Here is a 20609-nt window from a genome sequence, read left to right as displayed (position 1 = left end):
AAATGACCCTTTAATGCAGTGGTTACCAAACTTGTTCCTGGAGGGCCGCTGTCCTGCAGATTTTGGCTGCAACCCTAATCAAACACACCTGAGCAAGCTAATCAAGGTCTTACTAGGTATATTTGAAATATCCAGACAGGCAGGGCCGGCGCATCCATAGAGGCGACCTAGGCGGCAGAATAGAGAGGGCGGCGTCCCCGACACTACCCTCACTTTTCCCTCCCTCAGTTATATCCGCGTCTAGGGCGGCATCCGCGACACTACCCTCACCACCCGCGCCCTTAGTTATATCGCGTCTAGGGCGACAGAATAGAGAGGGCGGCGTCTGTGACACTACCCTCACCACCCACGTCCTCAGTTATATTCGCGTCTTGGACAACCTTTATCATACATTTGTATTTAGGTTAGGTTTTGGTTTGAGGTTAGCAGTTAGCATCTTGTGTTAGGTTAGGTTTAGGTTTGAGGTTAGCATTTTGCGCTAAAGCACAAAATGGTGGAAAATGTCCACTCTATTAGTGGTTTAAAAGTATGATAAGTCAAACAACAATTAGTAACAGAATCATAAGTATCACACATTTGTATTTAGGTTTGGTTTAGGTTTGAGGTTAGCAGTTAGCATCTTGTGCTAGGTTAGGGTCAAGTTTGAGATTAGCATATTGCGCTAAAGCACAAAAAGGTGGACAATGTCAACTCCGTTAGTGGTTTAAAAGTTTAGTAAGTCAAACAACAATTAGTAACAGAATATAAGTTGTCACATGTTTGTATTTCCCTGCTGAAAAATCCAGCTTAAACCAGCCTAGGCTGGTTGGCTGGTTTTAGCTGGTCGACCAGGCTGGTTTTAGAGGGGTTTTGGCCACTTCCAGGCTGGTTTCCAGCCATTTCCAGCCTGGTCTTAGCTGGTCAGGCTGGGAGATGACCAGCTAAAACCAGCTTGACCAGCCTAGCCAGGCTGGGAGTCCAGCCAAAACCATCTATATCCAGCTTAAACCAGGCTGGTCACGCTGGTTTTAGCTGGATTTGGCTGGACATTTCCAGCTAAGACCAGGCTGGAAATAGCTGGAAACCAGCCTGGAAATGGGCAAAACCCCTCTAAAACCAGGCTGGTCAATCAGCTAAAACCAGCCAACCGGCCTAGGCTGGTTTAAGCTGGATTTTTCAGCAGGGTTAGGTTAGGTTTATGTTTGAGATTAGCAGTTAGCATCTTGTGCTAGATTAGGTTTAGGTTTGAGGTTAGTATTTTGCACTAAAGCACAAAATGGTAAAAATGTCAATTCTGTTAGTGGTTTAAAAGTTTAATAAGTTAAACAAAAATTAGTAACAGAATCTAAAGTTCTCTATCAAATGTTTGTTTATCATTCCAGTTCATAGTTAATTTTGTCAATGTTTACAAGACGTTAGGGTGTAAGGTGATATGCCATCAAATTCAGATGACGTTGCTTTGATTACAGAGACTTGTTTTTACTGTAATTTGTATTCAATTTATTTGATGATTCAATATTAGAACTATAGGAATAATACTTGACTAGAATAAATGTATTATTTCAATAAATTTAGCTACCTCCTTTTTTATGTAATTTTTTATGTAAATTTGTTTACACAGTTTTTGCCTCTCGTTCAAATCTATTTGTATTTAGGTAATAGAATGATTAGGTCAAAACAACTGTATAGCTACTCAAATGGTTTGAGGAAACCAATTGCGGCAAACCATTTAAGTTGACTAGCTTTATTCATTTGAGCTCAGTTAACTTAAACCATTTGCCGTAATCGGTTTCCTAAAACCGTTTGAGTAGCTGTACAGTTTTAAAATTTGGTTTCAAAACTTAAACTGTTTGCCGCAATCGATTTCCTGAAATGGTTTGAGTTAACTTATTGGGTTTTACAGTCTAAATTTACTTATAAAATGCTTAAAGTTTACACTAAATCATTGCACTTGACTATTTCAGAGGTGTGTGTGTTCATTCACACGTCCAGTAGATGATGAATAGAGCCACAGTCAGATTGAGAGAGAAAGAGAGAGAGAGCAATAGCAAAGACAAGCTCTTAATTGTCTGACTAATTCCAAACTCTGACTCAGTCTCTCAGTAAGTGTGTCGAGTTGAGCCCAGACATGAAGATAAATGCAAGGAAGAATCTAACAACCTCATTATCATTGCACTCTGTGCCAACAAGATCTGTCACACGTCATTTGACTTTATTTTGCCCAAAAAGAACAACATTTCAACAGGAGAATGCTTATCTGGTCTTACAGTTTGGCTTTAGAAGCATGTAACAACAAATTGATGATACATAAATTGAGTAAAAAACATTCAAACGTTTCTTACAAATTTCTTACGTTTCTTACGTATTGTTTACAAATAGAGCAGACTTGTGCCTTTGTCAATTGTTGAGGTGTTTGATAGGTGCATCACATCCCTTCGCAGCAAATAAAAAATAGTTAAAAATAATGCGTCTCTATACTGACGGATGAAGAGTATTTGTGGTAAAGTTTGACATCTGAGAAGACTGTATTTTTAATATAATGTCATCAATAAAACAAATTAATTTGATTTCTATAAGGAAATATATTCCTGAAAGAAATGATAAAATAAAAATAAACAAAATAAACAAACAAAAAATGACAGGACTTATTTATTCAGATAATTAATTTAATTTAATAAAAATGATTTCTTATGATGCCTTCTTTAAAATGCATTTTCCAAGATTTTACAAATGAAATTTTTACATTTATTTTCATATATGTTAAGTTGTACACTGTTTATATACATTAAATAACATGTTTGAATTTATCGTCTATGAAATAATGTGATGAAACCATCAAAAGTGTTTGTTTTTATAATGCTACATTTATTTTTTTATTTACTTATTCACTTTTGTATTCACTCATTTACTTATCTACTTATTTACTCACTTTTTTTGTTTTGTAGTTGTTGTTAAATGCTATATTACGGTTTTCCAGCATCCAAACAATTATATTAAATACCAAACCCATTTTATGGTAACGTCAAATTAAGAGTATTCTTAAAATTTAAGAGGTTGAGCTCTAATTTTGATCCTCAGTGTTTATATTTTTGTCACAACAATCTACAATATGTGATAACAACTGAATATTGTACTATTTACATATTTAATTTGGTAACACTTTATTTTCAAGGTGAAATGGCTTTAGTGTAACTATTTACCATTTAACTACTGAACTTCTGATTACTCAGTACATTACGTGAACACTGTAAAATCGAGCAGTGCAATTAATTACATAAAATTAGTTAATTTGTCTTACTTTAAAGAGAAATTTAATTATATTTAATTGAAACAAGTTACATGAACTCAAAATTTTATTGTATCATACCGAACTTAAACTGATTAAGTTCACCCAGCCATGCAAATTTGTAGTTCCCAGCAAGCTTTGTGTCAGACTGGAAAATAAATGTAAAAAAATAAGCGTTATTGTGTATTTTTATTTTTTTGCATATGTTTAAAATAGGGAGACATGAGTGTGAGATTCTGTAAAAATTAAATTGTGAAGGTCTAACCTAGATTGCAGATTGAGTTAAGCCAACAAAACTTAAATGGTCTAAGTAAATGTGACTATATGTGAGTAAATTTATTTACTCATCATTTTTCTTCAGCTTAGTCCCTTATTTATTCGGGGTCGCCACAATGGAATGAACCACCAACTATTCTGGCATATATTGTATGCAGCGGGTGCCTTAGCAGCCGCAACCCAGAACTAGGAAACACCCATACACTCTCGCATTCACACACTCACTTATATCACTGAAAAAAAGTGATGTCTGCAAAACTGTTGCAAACAATTTATTTGTGTTGAATTTAAACAAACAAATTAAAATAATAAAATTCAACTTAATTTGTTTGTAAAAATTCAGCCCAAATAAATTGTTCACAGCCACTTAACTTTAAAAAATTAAGATTAATTTATGAAATCATCTCTGAATATTTTATTTTTTTTTCAGTTATATGGACAATTTAGTTTACCCAAATCACCTATAGCGCATGTCTTTGGACTGTGGGGGAAACCGGAGCACCTGGAGGAAACCCACGCAAACATGGGGAGAACATGCAAACTTTACACAAAGCTGGCAAATGGCCCAGCCGGGATTCGAACCAGCAACCTTTTAGCTATGAGGCGACCGTGCCACCACACTTAATACAATAAAGTAAAATTACTTGATTGAATTAAGGCATTGAGTTTGCATGATACAATTGAGTAAACCTAACAATTTTTTATTTACAGTGTATCTACTATATGATTGGGGTTAGCATGTGGGTTAGGTTTAAGGTTAGTTACATGTAATATTGCATAATTGAATGTAAGTACTACAGCAAGTGAATGGAACATGTGTAACTGTCACCTTACATTAAAGTGTTACCTTCCTTTTATATTAAACTGAGTCTTAAAATGAGTCTACTGACAGCCTAAATTATGTTACGTTAGTATTGGAAGAAAGAAATATACAACAGCCTTGTGTCCCTATGCAATATCAGAAGACACTCTTAACTTAAATTCAGGCAGTTCACAGACTCTCCTGCTTTGAGTTTTAAACATGAGTCACTGCTGTAGTGTTGTTGACACCCTTGACTTTGACTTCATCGTACTAATGAACTTCACTCGGGCAGTATCATTAAGATTTGCAGTTTCAACTTTGTGTATTTGGAGCATGCCGTATTAGTGTGAAGTGCACGCTTTCTGGGATCTCAGCCACTTCACAGCAGACGTCAGATGGAAGTCTCCAGGGAGAAAGAGTAGGAGTTCAGAATCCAAGAAGCATCAGATACCATCAATTAACAGCACTGCTATTGAAACTTAAAGAATGTAGAATCTCAGTCATGTTCTCTACAACTCAGATCCTTCTTTAAAGAAAGGTCTAAGAGTTTGGTGTTTCTATAGGGCATTTAAAATATTAGAGCTGAGCAAAAACACTTAAAAATAAAAATGTATTTACTTTTTACTCACCCAAAAAGTGGTTCAAAAGCTTTATGGGATTTTTTTTTTTCTGTTGAACACAAAATGAAGATATTTTGAAGAAAGCTAATAACCCGTAGCCATTAGCATCCATAGTATAAAAATAAATAATATGGAGGTCAATGGATAAAGGTTTTCAGTTTTCTTCAAAATACCATCATTTGTGATTAACAGAAGAAAGAAGCTGCAGGGGTCCGTTCTTTGTGGATTACTCAATTAGCTGGATTTGGTTATTGACGATTTGACACAATCCATAATTGTTTTGTTCTTCGAAACCTGTCCGCCAGTTGTTGTCATAGCAACAGTTCTGGCAGCTCAAACCTGCAAGGGAGCAGGCTTGTTTCATAGAAACATAATTAGATCGGGTCATTTCATGCAAAGGTGACACTGAAAGTATGTACCGAATTCTGATATTTTCTTACAGTACAGTAACCTATAGGTTGTATTCACTTGGGAAAATAGTAAAATAGTTTTAAAAATCATTAAGAACGCAGATAGAACCTTATAATTCTAAGGTGATGATATATATATATATATATATATATATATATATATATATATATATATATATATATATATATATATATATATATATATATATATATATATATATATGTAATATGAAATAATTAATAATATTTAGGCTTATATAAGTTTAAAAAATACATAAATAAAACTTATGCAATCTGCACTCCAAAATAAAAGTACAAAATGTGGTGAATCTCCCTAAGGGGTTCAAAGAGAACATTAATTTCTGGGTAATTCTTCAACTACAGGCCACTTTTATGTCCTTTGATCATATCCAAAAAATATATATAATTTTGTTAAAATTGCACTTTCTTTGACAAACTAACAATAAAACCTACTTCTAAAAAAATTACTACCTTTCTTTTTTTATTCATATTACTCAACCACCTTTAGATGTCAAAATCACAGTTTTTACCTTGTCCCACACCCAGATTTTTAAACTTTAACAATGAAAAAAAACATTTTATAATATCGTTCATCTGGTAACTATTATTGGATCTTAATGAAGCACTTGTAAAAAAAAGTTAAATATTTTATAGTTATTAATGTGAGATTATTATCAATATTATTTTTTATACAAAATATAGCTGTTACACAGTATCAGTGGCATTTCCTTCACAACACTGTAGTTCCCCTTCGGGGGGAACTTCAGCACTATAAGTGGATTTGATTGTAAAATCCACGCATTGGGAGGTTCGGTTCAGAAGCTACTCATCTGAAAGAGTATTGAACGGGCCAATTAAGAATGAATTGGCAGCGCAAGCCTGCGCAGGTGAGCGGCATAAGCAATCAACTGAGTATATAAGCTCACCTGGCGCCAGCAGACGCTATCCTTTTCGCTTCAGAGACTTTCTGATCGAGTCGATGAGGGTTCCTCCTGCTGTGACCAGCGATTCTGAGCGAACGAGAGCATTCTCCCGGTCCAGAGTGTGTACACGCAGTGGCAGACGGTCGAGCTGGGTTTCTCCCTTGCCTGGCGTTCTTTGGGTCCGGTCCTCCAGAGCGGTGCGTATAAAGTTGCAAACTTCACAGAAAGAGCAACACAGTCGTGCAGCACGTCCTTATCAGGACGGCGCTCCGACTGTGCGTTTCTGGATGCGGTGGTTTCCTGTCCTCGGATGATGGGCGCGGGCACTGCGTTGCATGTCTGGGGGTCCAGCATGTTAATGCGCTGCTCGCGGGCAGTTCATGTCGTCATTGCGATGCCATGACTGTTGCGCAAGATCGCGGTTAGCCTTTGCAAAAGGGTGAACCACCCCAGTTGTCCCCTGCTCTGCAGCGGGCACTCGGGCAGATCTGAGGGTTTCAGCGAGAGATAATCCGTCGCCCACGGGCCCGCGGACCTCCCGCTCCTCTAAGCGCTCTATCCAAGCTTCGGGCGGGGGAAGCGATCCGTCTAACAGATGGTAGCCCTTACGCCCGATGACACCGGAGACCAGATGTCCACCGCGGCATCGGAGGGTGGGCTTTCATTGTCCGATGATGATCCAGACCCGCTCGCCCCCTTCGGGCTGGTGAGCGCTGTCACTACGGATCCTGAAACGGACATGTTAGCCGTGCTTTCCCGGGCTGCTTCGGCCGTGGGTTGGAGATGGTTTATCCCCCAGCTCCGCGGCCGGACCGACTAGAGGGGCGTTCCCTTCTTCCCGGAGGTGCACAGTAGGCTCACGCGGTCTTGTAAAGCACTTTTTTCTGCTCGTGCTGCGTGTTCCTCCACCCTAACCACTCTTGATGGTGAAACAGCCAGGGGGTATGTGGCGATTCCTCAGGTTGAGTGCGCGATGGCGGTAAATCCGCGCTACCTCCCTCGGAGCTAGAGCTTACATAGCTGCGGGCCAGGCTGCTTCCGCCTTGCATGCGATAGCCACCTACCAGCGCTACCAAGCGCAGGCGCTGGCCGAGCAGCACGAGGGTGGGTCCAACCCAGGCTTACGAGCTTCGCACCGCCGCCGACTTAGCTCTTCGGACTACTGAGTCCGCTGCGTGTGCGTTGGGGAGGACGATGTCCACATTAGTGGTCCAGGAGCGCCACCCCTGGCTGATATGCGCAAAGTCGACAAAGTCCGCTTTCTTGACTTCCCCATATCCCCAGCCAGGTTCGGCGACACTGTCTGTGAATTCACCCAGGAATTCAAGGCGGTGAGAGAGCAGTTGGTGGGTGATGTCTTATCGGCGGTCCGTAGCCCGCTCCGCCCGCCGTGCCATTCATACCTGCTCCTCGCCGAAGGCGCCCGCCTACGTGAGCTGCTCCGCCCCCGCACACGCCTCCGGCGAAGCGAGCGCGTCGGGCACCTCGGAAGCAGGCAGCCCCCATGCCCAGAACGCCGCTAAGTCCGGCAACGGACCGCGAAGCGCCCCTGGGACAGGCCATCTGGAGAAGAGGGAACTTGCTCTTTCCCCGCTGGAGGGCGGGGCCCCATTTCCAACGGCACTTTTTACTGCCATGAAAACATTATGAAAGGGCACTTTTCACTTCCCCAGATGTGACAGCCCGAAATCTGCCAGTCTGGGACGCTATGCTTTCTAGCTTGCAGATTCGGTGCGTTTCGCCAGTGGCTCACGAGCGCTGGGAGGACGGTCTCCTTTCTCCCACCCCTCGAGCCTCCCCTCCGGAGCTCGGGTTTGGAGTGAGAGCAAATATCTCACCTCCAGCTTTTCCGTGGGACCCGCGAGCTTCCCGGATCAGCACACCCACTCCGCGCTGCCCCACTGCTGGTACGTCAGCGATTGTAGCGATGAGTCCATTAGCGAGAGCTCTGCCTGCCTGGTTAGCGCGGGCCAGCTCTTCGCGGTGGCTCATACGCACAATCAGACTCGGCTATGCGATTCAGTTCGCGAAACGGCCCCCCAAGTCACTGGTGTGTATTCACCAGGGTCAGCCCCCTGTCCGCCCCTGTCTTGCGAGAGGAGATTGCTGTCCTCCTGGCGAAGGATGCAATCGAGCCGCTCCCTCCAGCCGAGATGGAGAGCGGGTTTTACAGCCCACGCTTCATCGTGCCCAAAAAGAGCGGTGGGTCACGGCCAATCCTAGATCTGCGCGTTTTGAACCGCTGCCTGCACAAGCTGCCGTTCAGAATGCTCACGCAGAAGCGCATCCTCCGGTGCGTTCGTCCTCTGGGTTGGTCTGCAGCATTAGACCTGATGGACGCGTATTTCCATGTCTCCACTCTTCCTCGCCACCGACAGTTTCTGCGGTTTGCGTTTGAAGGTCGAGCTTGGCAATACAAAGCCCTCCCCTTCGGGCTCTCTCTGTCTCCGCGGGTCCTCACCAAGCCCGCGGAGGGTGCCTCAGCGCCCCTTCGGCTCGCGGGCATCTGCATACTCAATTTCTTTACGACTGGCTGATTTTTGCCCTCTCTCGGAGCAGTTGATTATGCACAGAGACAAAGTGCTCTGGCACTTCCACATGTGGGGGTTTCAGGTCAACCGAGAAAAGAGCAAACTCGCCCCCGTGCAGAGGATCTCTTCTCTCGGGCTGGAGCTGGACTCGGTCACCATGGCAGCGCGCCTCTCCGGAGAGCGCGCTCAGCTGATGCTGTACTGTCTGAGAGAGCTCGACAGTAAAATAGTGGTCCCACTGAAACTATTTCAGAGGCTCCTGGGGCATATGGCATCCGCAGCCGCTTCATGCCGCTCGGATTATTCTATATGAGACCACTTCAGCACTGGCTTCACGATCGAGTCCCCAGACGCGCATGGCACGCGCGCGCACACCGAGTCTCTGTTACTGCGCTGTGTCGCCGCGCCCTCAGCCCTTGGAGCGACCCCTCGTTCCTACAGGCCTGGGTGTGTCTAGAACAGGCGTCCAGTCTTGTTGTCGTTTCAGCAGACACTTCCAACACGGGCTGGGGGGCTGTGCGTTGCGGGCATGCGGCTGCGGACCTGTGGAAAGGTACCCAGTTGCATTGGCATATCGCCTGGAGCTGTTGGCAGTGTTCCTCGCTCTCCACCGTTTTTTTCCGGTGCTGGAGCGGCAACACGTGCTGGTCAGGACGGACAGTACGGCGGCGGTGGCGTATATCAGCCGTATAGGGGGTATGCGCTCTCGCCGCATGTCTCAGCTCGCCCGCCGTCTGCTCCTCTGGAGTCATCCGCGGCTGAAATCGCTGCACGCCATTCATATTCAGGCAAGCTCAACCGTGCAGCCGATGCGCTCTCACGGCAGCCTTGCGTCCTGGAGAATGGAGACTCCACCCCGAGTCTGTTCAGCTGATATGGGCACGATTCGGGGAAGCCCAGATCGATCTGTTGCTTCCCCGAGATCGCTCATTGCCAGTTGTTCTTTCCCTGACCGAGTGCTCTCGGCACGGATGCACTGGCTTACAGCTGGCCTCGGGGCACGCGCAAATACGCGTTTCCCCCAGTGAGCCTGCTCGCGCAGTTACTGTGCAAGGTCAGGGAGGACGAGGAACAGGTTGCTGGTTGCGCCCCTCTGGCTCAACCGGACCTGGATGTCAGAGCTCTCCCTCGCGATAGCCCTCCCCTGGCAGTCCCTTCGAGAGAGCACCTACTCTCTCAGGGACAGGGCATCACCTGGCACCCTCGCCGATCTTTGAAGAGATTTTTAGACGCGAGGAAGACTTAGGTAACCTCCGATTGCGGTGGCTAATACCGTCACTCGGGCTAGAGCCCCCTCCCCGAGCGCGCCTATGCCCTGAAGTGGAGTCTATTCACTGAATGGTGTGTCTCTCGCTGAGAAGACCCCCGTAATTTGCCAGATCAGCGTTGTGCTTTCTTTACGCCGAGAGAAGTTGGAGAGCAGGCTGTCGCCCTCCACACTCAAGGTTACGTGGCTGCCATCTCCGCTCTCATAACGCGGTGGCTGGCAGCACCGTGGGAACGCATAACCTTATCATCCGGTTCCTCAGGGGCGTTAAGCGAATTAATCTACCCCGCCCCCTCTCATGCCCTCTTAGGATCTCGCCCTCGCTACACAAGCCGCGTCAGATCCCTTCGATCCTCGACTCAGTATCTTTCTGTCCCTGAAGACAGCTCTGCTGGTCGCGTTGATATCGATTAGAGGGTCGGGGACCCGGAGGCATTTTTCGGTCAGTGACTCGTGCCTGTAATTGGGCTGGCTTCTCTCACGTCCTGAGACCCCGCCCGCGATATGTGCCCAAGGTTCCTACCACTCCGTTTTAATACGAGGTAGTGAGCCTGCAAGCGCTGCCCTCGGAGGAGGCAGACCCAGCCCTTCTTATTGTCCAGATCGCGTTTTGCGTATTATCCGGACCGCACTCAGAGTTTAGATCATCTGAGCAGCTCTTCGTCTGTTATAGCGGTCGGCAGCAGGGAAGTGCCGTACCGAAATAAGTTCCCACTAGATTGTGGATGCCTTTCTTTCACTATCAGAGCCGAGATGAGCCGCGTCCCCCGAGAGCGCGTGCGCACTCCACTCGGAGCTTCGCATCCTCTCGAGCGCGCGCACGCGGCGCCCCTCTAACAGACATCTGTAGAGCTGCGGGCTGGGTGACACCCAACACATTTGCAAGGTTTTACAATCTGCAAGTGGAGCCGGTTTCCTCAAGGGTATTAGGTAACCCTTGGTGATTGAGGAAACAATTCGGTAGGGTGTTGAAACACGCTTGCTGCGCCATTTTCCCTAACACGGAGATACGTGCGCCTTTTTATCTGTCAGTAAAGTTCCCCGTCAGGTGAGCCCTGCAGATTCCTCCGTGGCCCCCAGCACTGACTCAGCGGAGGAGTCACTTGCTGGCCCACTACGTTGTAGGTCTGCCCGCTGGTCAGCCCGCGTTTTGGGTAAAGGTGCCTGCTATGCGTGATCCCCACTAGGCGATCCCATATGCTTATTCCGCCACGGTTAAGTCCCCCCCCTGGGCGGACCCGTGTCTTCCCTCCCCGCTAACCACTCTTTTGCTATGCGTACTCCCCCTTTTTAGGGCTAGTCCATATGTAAATTCTGCCATCTATCCCCCCCTGGGTAACGGATGGCCTCCGCAGCGTCCTCCCTATCGGGATTGCACGCTTCCCAACGTACTGTCGTATTTTCCTAGAATTATCTAGATGCTCACGACTTCCCAAAAAATATATATAAATCCGTAAAACTTCTGTTGAAGTAGGATAAATTAGGGCCAGGGACACGTTGGAGGACCGCGCCCCCCATGATGTGGGTGCGTCACGCTTGCTTGACTATCTCCTCATCGGGGGTGTTGGTAAGGTGCAGTCATTATGGCACTTTCAATGGGCTCCCAATGCGTGGATTTTACAATCAAATCCACTTATAGTGCTGAAGTTCCCCCCGAAGGGGAACGTTCAAGGTTACTAAAGTAACCCTTCGTTCCCCGAGGAGGGGAACGGAAGCACTATACTCCGTTGCCATAATGACTGTCCCTTAGCTGTTGAAAGTCTCTTCAGCTTAAAAAGGATAGCGTCTGCTGGCGCCAGGTGAGCTTATATACTCAGTTGATTGCTTATGCCGCTCACCTGCGCAGGCTTGCGCTGCCAATTCATTCTTAATTGGCCCGTTCAATACTCTTTCAGACGAGTAGCTTCTGAACCGAACCTCCCAATGCGTGGATTTTACAATCAAATCCACTTATAGTGCTTCCGTTCCCCTCCTCGGGGAACGAAGGGTTACTTTAGTAACCTCGAACGTTCTCATCACACATTAAGTGTATTCACAGTGTATAAGTTCATGCTCTATTTTAATAAACAAATTCAGTTTATTTATTTTCTAATAAGCTTTTAACCAAATTAATATTACATTTTAGTGTGTGAAAGGTGTACAACTCAGCATAAAACTAATTAATTTCATTCAAATAAAAATACAGAACAGAGTAGACTGATCACAAGTTACTCCTACAATGTGGTTCTTTAGATAATCAGAATTACGCAAGATGGCCAGAGCAGACACTAAGTTCAGAGTAGTTTAAATCATGATTATTCCTCATGAATTTTATGAATCACAATCATCTGAATCAAACTGAGAGCTCACTAATCAGATTTGAATTGAACCAAGAAACTGGCATCCCTATACCCCATGACATAACCTGAAAGATTTCCAGGTGAAAATGACACTTTTGTGTAAATGCCAAATGCGGTGTCAAAAACCCTGTGTCTCTCTTTCTTGCATTAAAGAGCAAAAACATATCTGTCATATCTGTGTGAGTCATATTCAGTGGAACCCATCTCTGTATCCTCACTCAGGGCCTTGCCTTTCTATATGCATTAAGACCACCTGGTCTTCCCACACACCATTTGTTCTCCAATCACATGATTTTCTAATCACATAAGCAGCACCAACAGCCCCTCTGACATTGTGTGTGTGTGTGTGTGTGTGTGTGTGTGTATGCGAATATATATATATATATATATATATATATATATATATATATATATATATATATATATATATATATATATATATATATATATATATATATATACACACACACACACACACACACAGTTGAAGTCAGAATTATCACCCCCCCCCTCCATTTTTTCTCTTTTTTAAATATTTCCCAAATTATGTTTACAAGAGCAAAGTTTTATTTTGTTTGTTTTATTTTGGCTAGAATAAAAGCAGTTCTTATTCAAAAAAGAAAAAAAAAATTTAAGGACAAAATTATTAGCCCCTTCAGGCAAATTTTTTTTTTTCGATAGTCTACAGAACAAAGCATTATTATGCAATAATTTGCCTAATTGTATGTATGAGTGTGTGTGTGGATGTTTCCCAGAGATGGGTTGTGGCTGGAAGGGCATCCGCTGCGTAAAAACATGCTGGATAAGTTGGCGGTTCATTCCACTGTGGCGACCCCGAATTAATTATGGGACTGAGCTGAAAAGAAAATGAATGTTTAGAAATGTGTTGGAATCTGCTCTCTGTTAAACAGAAAAACGGGGAAAAAAATAAACAGGGGGGATAATAAATCTGACCTCAACTATCACTTTTTTAGGTACACTTTACTAGTACTTGTACTTTACTAGCCATTTTGCTCCATATTGACATAATAGCATCACACAGTTGCTGCAGATTTGTCGGCTGCACATCCATGATGCAAATCTCCCATTCCACCACATCCCTAAAGTGCTCTATTGGATTAGGTTCTGGTGACTGTAGAGGCCATATGAGTACAGTGAACTCATTGTCATATACAAGAAACTAGTCTGAGATGATTCATTAAAGGTGTAGCCATCAGAAAATGGGTACACTGTGGTCATAACAGGATTGACATGGTCAGCAACAACACTGGTGTACTGTGGCGCTGACACAATGTTCAATTGGTACTAATGGGCCCAAAGTGTGCACACCATCAAACCACCACCACCAGCCTGAACCGTTGATACAAGGCAGGATGGATGCATGCTTTCAAGGTGTTGATGCCAGATTTTGAAACAGATCGTCTTGACTATGTCTACATGCCTAAATGTATTGAGTTGCTGCCATGTGATTGGCTGATTAGGGATTTGCGTTAAAGAGCAATTGGACAGGTGAACCTAATAAAGTGGCCGGTGAGTGTTTATATTACAATACCAAATTTGCAAAAAATTACACAGCATAACTATTTAATTACCAGTCTTAAAACTTTATTATATATACCGAAAAACTAATCGATTCACCAGGCTGGTCATGTGATCGATGCATCAAATTCTTTATTTGCTATTGTAAATGTTAACAAAAGCGATTATAGAGTGAAATCCCGACAAGATGAGCTTGCTCAAGCGAAATCCACACAGGTGTTTAATTTGATGGGCTCCACCTATTTCGTTCTAGGTGAAAGATAGACAGAAAACAGAAACTAAATCTTCATTATGAAGTAGGTTAGATAGCATTTTTAACACCTTTGACATGAAGATTTAAGACATTTTAAGATTAATTAGGACCTTATCTTTATACTATAGAATTTAAGACTTTTTAAAGATTCTACTAGTTACCCTGCAGAAACTGCAGTTAAACTTAATAGGTACATTTTTAGCGCTTTCACAAAAATGTAGACTGAAGCATGTACTTCCTGTGTTGAAGAAAATAGACTTTACAGAAAAGAAAGAGAAGTTCTTCAACGTGAAAGTGGTGCACTCGGCTTAGCTCAACTCAACCCAGGTGAGTGCGCTCTGAATAGATGCCAGTGAAGAAGTCTGTCTTTTATTGTGTTGGCTAGATGCGCTGTTAGATAAGATACCTTATCTAATCAATGCTGTGTACGGATGGAAAGACTCATGCCTGCTTCTACAGGACGAACTAGCTTGCTTAAAAAGCAAAGTGCTTAACCTCCGATCAATACCCATCATTCCCCGTCTCTTTCTCTATTCCTCAAATGCAATAACTCCATTGATTTATGATCACGGTAATCATGATAAACGGTCTTACAGAAAATCTTAACAATGCCTATCCATTTGCTTTATTCAGTCTAGTTGGTTTACTTGCTCTCAGGATAGTGTCATTTCAATAATAAGTCTGTTAGAAAAAGAGCTTTCATGTCTATCAGGACATATGATAGATTTGCTTAAAAGTATTATTTAAGGGACAGTTTACCCCAAAAAACAAAATACTACTACTAATAATTTATTCACTACTACTAATAATTTATTCAATTATTCATTATTTACATTTTCCAAAACTGTTTATATGAGGCGAATAATATAAACAATAAAGATAATGTAGAATTCAAATCAACTTTCGCTTATCAACACATACATAAAACACATACATACACACCTATAAATTACTCACATATACACCTATACTATTGGATGCTCAAAACAACATATATACAACTTGTGTATAAACATATAAATGTGACACATGCATATGTATGTGTGTGTGTTAATGTGGATGTTTATGCAAAAATCGAGATTGTATGCATATGCGAGTGTGTATGTTTGCATGCAGCACGTTGATATGTATGCGTGTTTGTTAATGTTGGGGTTTATGCATGCATCAAGTTTATATGTATATATGCATATATTCATACTGTTTCATATACAGTATGTTGTTTTGAACATCCAAAAGTATATAGGTGTATATGTAAGTACTTTATAGGTGTATATGCACGTGCTCTATGTGTGTTGATAAGCAAAGTTTGCTTTAAATCCTTCACAACGCCTCATATATTTAACTTTCTTCTGTTGAACACAAAATAATAAATTTTGAAGAAAGCTGGATTTTTTCCTACTATGGATATCAGTGGTTCTAAATATCTTTAGTGTTCAACAGAATAATGTAACTTGTACAGATTTGGAGCAACTTGAGGGTGAGTAAATAATAACTACATTTTCATTTTTGGGTGAACTATCCCTTAAGATGTCCTCAAAATTTCGCAAACATATAAAGATAATATAGTTTACAGAAAACCACATCTCAGGATATAATTCGATAACGTTTGTAAACTAAATACATAAAGGAACAAAAATGATATATCAGCAGTAAGTTTCAAGGTCACTGCTTAGTTCTTTGTAAAGTTAGAATATGTCTTACATTACGGAAAATGTAAACACAATAAAGTAATAATTAAAAAAACGCATGCTTTCACATTGATCTTTGTTAAACTGACATAATGTCAATTTCTGGTTTGAATTGACTGCAAAATGGTCAACCATTTTAAAGTGAAGAATGAAACCCTCCAACAGCAGATTTTCTTGATGAACCCAAAAGTGACTACCATTTCAGCCATTGCATGTTGTGTCGACAGAGAACAGGTTCGAAGTTCAATTTAGTAATGAAAGCAAGTTCTATTTATTTGTTCAATGTCAAAGTGATAGGTGGAGGATGAAGTGTCATGGTTAGAGGGATATTTTTTGTAACAGGCCTCCTATGTAGATATATACAGATTGCAAGTGTTTCTCAAAAGCTCCTTCTGCAACATGGGGTTCCTTCTTTATGTTCATCAGGCAGCAATTGTCAGACACGACAATGAACCCTATCACAACGCAAATTGGATAAGCAGTTCCTTGAAGCTGAAAACAATAAAAGTAGAAAAATGGCCAGCCTTAAGTCCTGATCAAAACCTGATTGAGAATCTCAGAATTTTTTAGGCATCAAGGCTTTGAATGGAAACACATTACATTCACCAAACTGTGGAAGAGACTGAAAGAAATATGAATCAATCACACTAAAGCAGTGTGAGAAACTATTGATGTACTGTAGTTGCAAATGTGTATGTCACACCCTCAGATGTGTCAAATACTCTCCAGACCATGGGCTGAATATGCTCAGAATTCCCAAACCTCTTCAGGTCTAACCCCATTTCAATGTGTTCTAGGTTACCAGCCATCCCTGTTCCCTTGGACAGGCAAGACCTCTGACGTGCCTGCAGTAGACCATTGGTTCCGAGAGAGCAAAAGGGTGTGGGACTCAGCACATGTCCATCTCCAGCAGGCAGTACGGAGGTATACCGACGCCGCCACTCGCTAAAGGTTACCTAACCCCAATTACAACCCTGGAGACAAGGTATAGCCTTTCACCCAAGACATTCGCCTCCGTCTGCCCTGTCGTTTACCATTCACTCACGAATTAATTCTGTCACCTACCCTAATTTGCCCCCATACTATCGAATTTCACCTACCTTTCACGTTTCCCTTTTCAAACCTTATTCTCACTCAATTTCTCCTCCATTCACAGAACCAGAACCGCCTCCCCCTCCAGAACCAGCCAAGTCCTCAGCGACAACATCTGTCAGGTCAAAAAATCTCGACTCCCAACGGTGGGACGGTCAACTCCAGTACCTGATCAATTCGGTCCCGAGGAGAGATCATGGGCTTCCCACACTGACAACTTAGATCCTACCTTCCTCCTAAAGAGTTTCACCACAGATATCAAGACCATCCTGCTCCCCGACCTCGAGGCCGTCCCTGCCTCAAATCAATGGGTGCCTGGAGTCACCCATGGAGGCAGGGAGGCGGGGGGATACTCTCACACCCTTTACTCGTTCCCGCAGTCCCAACCACCTTAATCATTCACCAATCACCACACACCACACACGTGAACCATCACCAGAATACTAATAGCCCACACCTGCAAACCAAATTACCAGCACACCATAAGGTCTCACCTCGTCCAGTCACTCACCGGCTGAAATCAAAGTCTGATGGTCTTCCTTAATGACTCTCCTGATTTCTCCTGTGCTCTTCCGTGGATGTCCCCTTTCTTCGGTGGATGCAAATCAACCAGCTCAAGGACAGTGTCTATGAGTGTGTGTTGGTGTTACTGAAGAACTAAACTTATCATTTTGAACTGCGTGTGAGATCACTCTCTGCTTCTCCACTCACCTGCTCCATTCTCAGCTGTTGTTGCTTCGCTTGAATAAATGCCTTAAAGATTTAACCTCCTTTGCCTTTCTTGTGTGGCTGTGACAGTGTTGAAGTGGGCTTTTACACATCCTACCATTGACTTGTGACATTTTAATTATAATCCTAAAAATAAATTCAAATTGATTTTAATTCTCTAATTCTTCACAAAACAGAAGGCTTTATTTAAAGTGTCTTGGTGCTTTAAAAAAAAAAACACTTCTTCAGCATTGTCCTTGTAATTTTGAATGAGGATTACAATAAACTGAACAAAACGTGTTTATAAATTGTTTTCAAATTTTGATGTTTACTGTATCTACCTTACAAATTTGAAATTGCTGTGAACTGTAGCAAGACTTTTCTCAGATAGCACAATTCATGTGGCTCAAATCCGCCCCACACCACACACTTAAATCCAGCCCACATACCACATGGAATGATGTCAATAGGGTGGTCCACTCCTGTTTGCCAGTTATGGGCCACAATTAAGCCCTAGACATTCCACATGTCAGCCAGAATTCCACCAAATGAACCAGAAGTGAGCCTATTCTGGGCCACATTCTGCTTTTATTCTGGCTCAAATCTGGCCCACACCAGACACTTAAATCCGGCCCACATACCACATGGAATGATGGCAATAGGGCGGTCCACTCCAGTTTGCCAGTTATGGGCCAAAATTAAGCCATAGACATTCCACGTCAGCCAGAATTCCACCAAATGAACCAGAAGTGAGCCTATTCTGGGGTACATTTTGCTTTTATTCTGGCTCAAATCTGGCCCACATCAGACACTTAAATTCGGCCCACATACCACATGGAATGATGGCAATAGGGCGGTCCACTCTTGTTTGCCAGATATGGGCCACAATTAAGCCATAGACATAACACATTCCATAGCTTATTGATGCTACAGTTTTCATTATTTGCTTTTGATTCTGCTGTTTATGTCGACATTGTTGATTTAGTCACTTTTAGTCTCCTGTTTGTGAGTTTTGTTCATTTTGTTAATTGTCACCGTTGTTAAGCATGTGTTGATTATTGATGTATCTGTAAGCAGAAGTTAAACAATAGATTTTTTTTAGCTTATAAACTTTTAAAATTCTGTGGCATGTGCAAGCATGTTATTATGTTACTTTTAATAAATTAATAAAACATTGGTTAACATCAGTGAATTATATTATTTCATCCTAGGTTGTGCCTCACTTAATTTTATTGTTTTATTTTTATTTATTTATTTTTTAACTTGGCTTGTTTGCTGTAATGAATAAACTTTTCAAGCAAAATTCTTAAAAGTTACAGCAGCTTAAAAGAAAATTTATATTAAGAGGTTTAGTAGGGTCATGAGCCCAACTAAAGCAAACACTTTTCTCCATGATGGTGACTTTAGTCTGTGTGGTCCACGTATGTTTTAAGATAACTGGACCAGATTTGCTATATCTTCTCTGGGCCGCTTTAGGCTCACAGCCACATAAGCCAGAGCTAAAGGTGCTAAATATTTTCCAAAAGTGGCCTACATTTGTTTTAGGATAACTGGGCCACATTTGCCATATCATATCTGGGCCACATTAGGCTTACAACCTCAACAGCCAAAGCTTACTATGCCAAATATTTGCCAAAAGTGGCCCACATTTGTCTTAAGATAACTGGGCCACATTTGCACTTACACGTGTGGGCCACTTTAGGTTTAGACCCAGAACACCATTAAATGACTATGCCACATTTTTGCCAACTGTGGCCCACATTTGTCCTCCGTCATTTGGGCCAAATTTATCATTTGCCACGTGGGCCAAATTAGGCTCACATTCAGATTACATTTTGCCATAAGTGCCAAATCTTTGCCTTAAATGGCCCATATATTAATTTGAATCTTTGCCATTGCACAGGTGGGCCACTTTAGGCTCACATTCATTTTGTCTGGGCCGAAGGAATACCACCAGTGCCGAATACATTCTTAAAGTGGCCCATATTCGTATGGTATCTGGGTTAGCTTCGTAAAACATTAGGCCCAACTCCCCTAGAAATAACATTATTGTTATCTTAAAACTCTGCCAAAAACAAAGTCAACTAAAGTCAATTGTAGACTGAATTTGCCACGTACAAGCAAAACACTGTTGTGAATATCTGAGTATCTGTATTACCTTAGAAAAATGCTAATGAAGGATTTTTGGCATTAATAATGAAATCAGTCCACTGTGTGCTTCACATAGAAATTTATTTTCATAGATTATCAACTCAGGCAAGGCAGTGGCGCAGTAGGTAGTGCTGTCGCCTCATATCAAGAAGGTCACTCAACTGGGCTGCTCTTTGATATCTAATCTGAGGCTAACTATGGGTTTTCTTGATTAAACGAGAAGTAATTAAGACATTATAAGCATGCGCCAGTCATGGATAAGCCTTGCAAGTCACAGCACACATCGCAAGAGACCAACAAAGAATTCCCAATGTTATGTCAAACATTAGCATTCAGTTTATTATAATAAAAGCTTTTATGTTGTCAAATTTGCTTTTAATCACCTCAAAATTTGTTTAGTGCTTCGGTTTATTATCTTGCCCCAATTTGTATGTTTTTCTAAGTTTGTATGTTTTTCTATATTAAAACAAAATAAGAAGCACAAGAACAGCAATTCTATTCAGGTTTGGGATCGTAGCCTTATTCCCAAGGGTCTACTTCCTCCATCCAGTTCAACGTCAAGGGCAGTAATAGGTGAAAGACTTATACGCGGGTACACTGAATGAATAATGCAGAAAAATCAAATGCTCTTTAGTGACACACAACCAGCGGTCAAGTGTAGGTGAGGTGACTTAGGCAAAGCTACTGTACATTTTCGGCAACCAATATTCAGTGTTGCTGAATA

At 42.3% G+C, this 20609-nt stretch overlaps 1 protein-coding gene, 1 long non-coding RNA gene and 1 pseudogene across 7 annotated transcripts in view; 1 reads left to right on the top strand and 2 right to left on the bottom strand.

The window, feature by feature from the left end:
• b4galnt4a (beta-1,4-N-acetyl-galactosaminyltransferase 4a) overlaps nucleotides 1-20609 on the bottom strand; it is a 329936-nt gene that overhangs the window by 67497 nt on the left and 241830 nt on the right. The window lies entirely within an intron of this gene.
• Nucleotides 1-20609, bottom strand: part of LOC147837710 (uncharacterized) — a 633655-nt pseudogene that overhangs the window by 599425 nt on the left and 13621 nt on the right. The window lies entirely within an intron of this gene.
• On the top strand, nucleotides 14024-17792 carry LOC141380969 (uncharacterized). 2 transcript variants are annotated; one of them, XR_015526534.1, is made up of 4 exons: nucleotides 14024-14209; nucleotides 14496-14573; nucleotides 16732-16919; nucleotides 17091-17792. It is a non-coding gene; the product is annotated as an uncharacterized LOC141380969 (long non-coding RNA). The 2 variants fall into 2 exon arrangements; XR_015526535.1 differs by lacking the exon at nucleotides 14024-14209 and having other exon boundaries at nucleotides 14278-14573; nucleotides 16732-16858.

This window comes from Danio rerio, chromosome 25, assembly GCF_052040795.2.
Source record: "Danio rerio strain M-AB ecotype USA chromosome 25, GRCz13ab, whole genome shotgun sequence".
In the NCBI taxonomy this organism is placed as follows: Eukaryota; Metazoa; Chordata; class Actinopteri; order Cypriniformes; family Danionidae; genus Danio; species Danio rerio.
Note: the sequence above shows the minus strand (reverse complement) of the source record. Positions and strands in the feature narration are given on the sequence as shown.